At 53.0% G+C, this 7,303-nt stretch overlaps 1 protein-coding gene across 2 annotated transcripts in view; it reads left to right on the top strand.

Moving 5' to 3' along the window:
* The first annotated feature begins 5,816 nt into the window (after window positions 1–5,816).
* The window catches only part of RNF152 (ring finger protein 152), a 71,744-nt gene continuing 70,257 nt past the window's right edge, over window positions 5,817–7,303 (top strand). The window contains exons 1-2 of one of the 2 annotated variants that reach the window (XM_059409766.1): window positions 5,826–5,916; window positions 7,151–7,274. The gene's annotated coding sequence lies outside the window, so the exon portion shown is untranslated. Of the gene's footprint in view, window positions 5,917–7,150; window positions 7,275–7,303 lie in introns of both variants that reach the window. The other variant, XM_059409765.1, reaches the window with a different exon arrangement.

Below are 7,303 nucleotides of genomic sequence, written 5' to 3'. Positions count from 1 at the left end.
TCGGTTTCCTTGTCTGTAAGTTGGGGCGTGGTGATCATAGAACTTCTAAGGATCTCGCAAGCATGAATGGAAATACTCTCACAGCCCACCAGGCAGTGAGACCTGTGTCTCACGTTGATTGTACGGGGCAAGGAATTGAGTTCAGTTTATAATGATTTCCCTCTACCCTACTTAGAGCAGACACTAGTAACTGGCTGGTGGATGGGAGGATCTTGCTCAACCCCAAACTGCCCAAATGTCATGAGAACACAACAGACACCTGCTGTTGAGGTGGGTGTCCAGAGGACTTTGGCATCATAATGCGAGGCTGACATTCAGCCCAGATGCACCAAATGGCCATATTGTTTATGGTCATTATCCACATGGATTGGTTCTACAACTGGTTAAACATGTTGACTGTTACCCCTGATTATGCTCACATAGTTCTAGACGGCTGATTCACAGTGTCTGCGGTAGGTATCAAAGATGAGCTTAAAAAAAAAAAAAAAAGTGAGATGTCTTTGTTCAATCCATCACCACTTTTAGAAAAGCAATCTAGATGTAGGTCCGATGAACATCCCCTGGGGGTTCCAGAATACTTCAGTGTTTTGTTCCAGATGAGGCTTCATTGTCCTTAGATGGATAGCACCTGGTTCTAAGTAGGAAAAAGATTAGACAATGTGTCAAATACAGTGCCTTTCTTACTTAGAACATCTTATCGGAATGATTAGTCTGACAAAATTGGCTTAAGTAGGGCCCCAAAATAAAAACCAGTTTTGGAAATGTGCACTCTCTTTAGCAGTCATTATTAGTAAACTAGACTATGTCAAGTTTAAGACTTTTCTTCTAGACTTTTAAAAAGATTATATATGCCTTAAGGAGGCAAATACCACATAAGGAAAAGTAAGTTTGCAAATTGAGTAAGAGAAACTCACTCTTCCTCCTGGCAGTTTCTCCTTTATGTTCATACAGAACATTCCACTTCTGACCCTTCTGGTCACCAAAGGTGTGGGTTCCGCCCCCCCCCCCCAAAAGCAATTCTCTGTGACACCAGCTGGGTGTCCTACAATTTAACTCAATTCTGATGCTATGTAGAAGACCGTCAATCCTATAAGACTGTGGCCTCTGTCGCCCATGTCAGTTGCAAGTCCCGGAGATCCCATCTGAGCAGCGAGGGGCCATAAAGCAGAGGTTTCCATCACCTTCTGCCTAGGTTTAATGAATCTGTTAGAGTGGCTCACAGAACTCAGGAAAAGTTTACTTACTCTTTATCGGTTTATTATAAAAGGTAGGATAAAGGATACCGATGACCATCAAGGTAGAAGAGACGCGTAAGGCATGGAAGACGGGAAGGAGCTGGGAGTTTCCATGTCCTCTCTGGGTGTATCTCTTCCCCCCAGACCTCCACATATTCAGCTACTCAAAAGCTTTCCAAACTCTGTACTTTGGGGACTTTTATGGACGCTTCATCCTATAGATGTAATACATCCTATAAATGTATTAGTAACATTTTTAAAAAGATTTTATTTATTTATTTGACAGACAGAGATCACATGTAGGCAGAGAGGCAGGCAGAGAGAGAGGGGGAAGCAGGCTCATTGCTGAGCAGAGAGCCCAATGCAGGGCTCGATCCCAGGACCCTGGATCATGACCTGAGTCAAAGGCAGAGGCTTTAACCCACTGAGCCACCCAGGCGCCCCTAGGGTCATGTATTAAATCCATTTCCAGCTGCTCTCCCCTCTCTGGAGAAGGGGAGCTAGGGCTGAAAATTCTAAGCTTCTCATCATGGCTTGGCCTTTTGCTGACCAGCACTCACCAGGAGCCTACCAAGAGTCACCTCATTAGAACAAAAGACATACCCATCCCCCAGGAAATTCCCAGGGGTATAGGAACTCCTGTCAGGAACTGGGGTCAAAGGGCAAATAATAGAGCAAAAGATACTCCTAGTGCTCTTATCGCTTAGGAAGTTACAAGGGTTTCAGGAGCCCTGTGCCAGGAACTGGGAGCAGAGACCAATATATGTATTTTCTGCTATTTCACACAAATCAGCTTGGTTTCAACATCTATTAGGGAGGAGGTAATGTGTCTGGTGAATATGCCTCCTTGGCTTATCATTGACAGCATGTGAAAGCTGGCTCAGCATGGGGTACTTCAGCATTTTCAAACAACTTTGCTGAGGTAGGATTTACAAGCCTTAAAATCCCTTTGTTTTTAAGTGTGCAACTATTACCATAATTCAATTTCAAGATGCAGTTTTAACGTATAAAACTCATACATGTTAAACAGAAAACTCACCCTCATTATTGGGTTGGATTAGGATGCAAGCTGAGTAGGATTTGTTTCCCGTCCCAATTTCTTCTTCCTTTCCCTTCTTCTCCTCCTGTTTCTCTCCTTCCCTCTTCATGTGTTAGGTGCTTAGGGTAGAAGGTAAAAAATAATCCTGCCTTCAAAGATCGGTAAGACGTGTAAAAAGCAATGAAAGAGATCATCATGTTCTTTTTTGGAGGGGGGGGGTAAGATTTATTTATTTTTTATTTGAGAGAATGAGAGAGAGAGTGTGTGTACCAGCTTGGGAAGGGGCAGCTGGAGAAGGAGAGGGAAGCTGAAGCAGATTCCGTGTTGAACCCGGACCTCCCTACACAAGCCTTGATCCCAGGACCCTGAGATCATGATCTGAGTCAAAACCAAAAGTCAAACACTTAACCAGCTGTGTCACCCAGGTGCCCCTAGATCACCACATTCTTTTGTGGAAGTGTTATCTCTGGCCCAAGGGCTGTCCTTAGGCTTATGGAGCCACATTTATCTCAGCTCCATCCCAGATTCTCAGAGATTTAAGGGCTCAGGCCAATAAACCATAAAGATTGTTGAGCGCAATAAACCTCAGTGCTGTGGGCACAAAGATGGGTAGGAACTAGGAACTCATCCCTGTCTGGATTTAAACAACTTTAGTTCCACCTCAGGTGACTAAATGTTGGTCAGTGTTGCTGGTCTCACTGACCAACCTTTGCCCGTGGGAAATACAGACCCATCTCTTGTAGCCTGTCTGATAAGGGCTAGTCTCTCCCTTCGGGCAGTTCACTCCCCTTCTCAGGGGGCCCCCTCCGGCCACTGAACTGAAATTTCAGCCTTCTTCTCACACACAGACTTAATCACCCACATTCCTGATCGCTTTTCCCCCCTTTTACTTTTCACCCCAACACATAATTCATTTTACCTGTGATTATGTTGTATATTCTCTGCTTTTTCTGTTAGAATGTGTGTTCTCTGAGGGTAGGAATTTGGGTCTGTTTTCTTCTCTGTTCTGATCCTAGAGCCGAGTTCCCGGTACACAGTTCATACTCAAGGAATATTTGTCGAATGCCTTCATGACTATCTGATCTTTATCTTGTGCCCAGAGCCCATCCTGAGAAGACCAGTTCTTTAAGACCTGAGATGCTACCTGGACTCTGTCTTACTCCCACCACGGGCAGGGGCTTGGTCTGGAGCTGGAGGCCAGAAGCTTTGGCCGTGCTGCCTGCCTGGGGACACTGCCTTGTCGCCGCTGCTTTGCTCCTGGGACCGCCTCGCTGAAGAATCTTGTTCAGACATGTCATTGCCTGCTTCTCCCCTGACTCGAAGGGTTGATGCTTGCCCCCTACTAGTCTTAGAACTGGTCTATCCCGGTCTGCCCCAGTTAATTAACCTTCTCTACATGACAGCTTTACAAGACTGGACAGAAGGCAGAACACCCATGATGGGTTACGAATTAAAATACTAGCCAGCGGGAATGAATCAGTAAGAATGGCAGTTACCCCACGCCAGGCTGAAATCTCGAATCCTCCCAAAGAATCATTTTGAAAGCCACTGAAAAAAGGAGTTTCAATATTTTGGAATAATTACTGGTCCCTGAAATTAGCTTCTTAAAAGTAGTCTTTAAAGGCACTTCTTGTATAATCATAATATTTATAGGCTAAACTTTCCTTGTAAAATTTTGAGGTGTGATAACCTACTATCCTATTCCAAGCTCCTGGTCAACATCAGAAGTTTTCAATACTCTCATTAGCTTCTCATTGAAAAAAAAAAAATTTTTTTTTTCTGCCCTGAATTGGAGGCCAAAAATAAAGACTCCTGAAGCCTTCTACCCCAAGCATACCTGAGGCTTTTAAAGCACACATCTAGCTTTCCCTGCTGCCAGGTGCAGTGAGGATATAACTTTGGGGAACAAAAGGACACGAGTTAGCCAAGTGAACACTTTAATTAGGAGCCCAAGAGAGGACTGACAGCCATCAAGCTATAAAGCCATAAAGCTGTCTCTTGGTGACTGATTTCTGTATGTGCTTAGTGACAACACATTCGGAAACACTATGAAGGAGTTTTAGTTGAGTACAATTTGAATTTTAGTAGGTCATTCAGAGCCCCCCCCCCCTTCTGTGGTTTGGAGGGTCTCCTTTTCATTTTCTTGGCAGAAGCGCTTCGGTGAGCTCTTGGGAAAGGTTAGAACGGGAGTTCTTTCTTTGTGGACAAGCCCCGAGATGTTATTCTACGCCTTCTCCTGTTTCTTTCTCTTTGGAGGGGTCACAGTTGCTGGTGGAAGCTCTGCCACCGGAGGAGAACTTGGGGGCGGGGGAGACTGCAGTGGAGTGGGGAGAGGGGGTATTTATCCTATAGAGACAATTAGGAAAAAGGGAAATTAGGACAATTAGGGGAAAAGGCTGCGTGTTTTCTGTTGTTTAACTGAGGAACCATCCAGTTAACCTGGTGCTGGCATTCAGGCAGGTGGGCGGGCTTATCCTTCTCAGAGTCATCCAACAGACTTTTAGATCTTCATTCTGCATAGAAATCCTTGGAAAGGGCACCAAGGAGCATGCACACCATCCTCTACCGGCCACCCCTCTCCTCCATTACCCAGTTCTGCAGTCAACCCAAGAGGCCAGAGACCGTCGTCATATTTTCTTGGAGGATCTAATCATGCTAAGCATGTTCCCTAAGGTAGAAGTTCGGTTTCAAGGTGGAGATTAAGGTGGGCCGCGGTGGTTTGCACCTGTCATGGAACCCGCAGCATTTGCACCTCGTTCTTCTCAACCCCCGCCTCCTCCCCTGCACACCCTCCCAGGGAGCCAGGTGGTGGGGTATCCGTTCGGGCTGCTCGGGAAGTATCTTCCCTTCCACAAAAGCAGGATCGATCCCTGCTTGGATTACGTGAACTTTTAGCGGCAGCCAGCAGTATCTGCGGCGACGCGGATGCCAGGGCAGTTTCTGGAAACGCGACGGTATCAACTCCCCGGCTCGGTCCCCCTGTGGGGAGCCGCACGCCGGTCCCCTCCGGCCTCGGCCCCCGCCTCAGCCCCTGACCTCCCGCCTGCCGAACGCGGCCTCGTCTCACACCTGATCGCCGCTCAGGTCCCCCTTCCCCGGCCCCCCACCGCGCGCGGCGCCGAGACGAAGTCGAGGTCCCGGCCCAGGTTGGGCATTTGGGGCACGGCCTAGGGAGCGCGCGGGCCAGGGTGGGCAGCCCCTCACTCGGGCGGCGGGGGTGCGACTCGGGACTGACAGACGGACGTCCAGGACCAGCCGCCGTGGAGGGGGGGTGGGGGTTGGAGGAGGTGGAGCCGCCGGGGAGGGGCGGTGCCGCGGGGAGCGGAGCCCGGCCTCCCGCCCCCACCCCCCCTTCGGTGCCTGAGTCTGGGTGGTGACACAAAAAGCTCCCGCTCGGAGCCCAGCGCCGGGCGGCCGTGTCCGACCGGGAGCGCCGAGGGCAGCGGGCAGGTGGGGCGCCTCCCGAAGGGCCGAGCCGGGAGCCCGGGCTGCAGGCGCGGACGCCGCGCTCCCCTCCCGCGCCGGCCCCGCAGCCCGCCTCGCGCGTCTGGCCGAGCGGGTGGCGGGCGCGCCGGGACCACCCCGCGATGCTCCCGCCGCCGCCGCCGCCGTAGGGAGCGCCGGAGCCCGCTGCAGAGAGAGGTCGGTGACTTTCGGTTTGTTTCTCGGCTCTGCCCCTCCCGGGTCGGGGGCGGCGAGAGGGGCGCGAAGGGATGGATGCCCTCGCCCCCACCGCGGCCGCGCCCGGAGCCAGGGAAGCGGGGAAGGGGAGCCACCCCCTGGTGTGTTGGGGGGGGGGCTTCTTTTGGGCAGCAGATGGGAGTGGCGGGCCGCAGGGGTCCCGGGGAAGGGAGCGCAGCGCACAGCGGGGCGGTCCCGGGGCGCCGGGGAGGGGGTCCCTGGAGTTGCGTTTCGCCCGAGCGCTGGCGGAGTTGGGCTGGCGGCTGGGGCGGGGGAACAGCGCTGTCGGCCGCTCCGCGGAGTCCTCGGATGCCCCCTGGAGCTCCAGTCCGAGGGAGCGCGTCTCGTGCCCGCGCCGCGCACGCCCAGGAGGGTGCACGTGCGCGCGCGCCCCGGCTGCGCCCCCACCCCGCACGCACCCCGGACGGTCCCCTAGCAAGCCCCTTGTCGAGCGAGGTCCCCACCCCCAGAAGTTGCCCTCGCGCGCCACTCCGCGGCCCCGGGACCCCTCTCGGGAGGAGAGGGAGCCGTGGCGGGTCAGATGGTGGGGGTCTTTTGTGCGGACCCACGTGCCTGGGGCGCTTGCTCCTGGAAGGGCAGCGGCAGGACAAAGCAGGCTGGACGCGTGGGACGCTGCACGCGAGGCGGCGGTCCCAGATCCGCCGCTTAGGGTGGGGGTGGGGCGGGGGGAGCGCTGCGCGGTTTTGGAAAGAGTGGAGAAATCGGCAAAACAGTGACAGGGACTTGATGAGGTGGCGGACGGGGGCGAGGGAAAGGATGCTCCCGAATGCAGCGCCGGTGTGTCTGTCTGGGCGGGTGACCCGGCGCCCCGCATTCCCCGAGAACCCGGTTGACTAGTATATTTTGCTAGTGTGTCTTTTGCCCCGAGATGTTATTCTACGCCTTCTCGTGTTTCTTTCTCTTTTGAGGGGTCACAGTTGCTGGTGGAAGCTCTGCCACCGGAGGAGAACTTGGGGGCGGGGGAGACTGCAGCGGAGTGGGGGGAGGGGGTATTTATCCTATAGAGACAATTAGGAAGCGTTACGCCCCCTCCGCGGCTGGCCGGCTCCCCACACCTCCGCCGCCTCCCTCCGCCGCCTAGCGCACCCACTTCGCCGCCGCCGGCCGGGGAGGGTGCTTGAATTTCTTTCTTTGCTGCGCGAGTCTAACCCTTCCTGCGCGTCTTTCACTGCAGGCTGAACAAAGCTCAGGCTCAATTGTGCTTCCTGCTTGTCTGCCTCTTGCCTCCCAAACGCGTACCATTTCCACTTGATGTCATCACGCAGAAGGGGGTGAAAGGGACTTGATGACAGATTCAGGTAACCCCCAGCAGTCTGGGTAGCCGCCG

The sequence above is a fragment of the Mustela nigripes genome, chromosome 8 (assembly GCF_022355385.1).
Source record: "Mustela nigripes isolate SB6536 chromosome 8, MUSNIG.SB6536, whole genome shotgun sequence".
In the NCBI taxonomy this organism is placed as follows: domain Eukaryota; kingdom Metazoa; phylum Chordata; class Mammalia; order Carnivora; family Mustelidae; genus Mustela; species Mustela nigripes.
The sequence above is the reverse complement of the archived record's forward strand: the minus strand, read 5'-3'. Positions and strand labels throughout refer to the sequence as shown.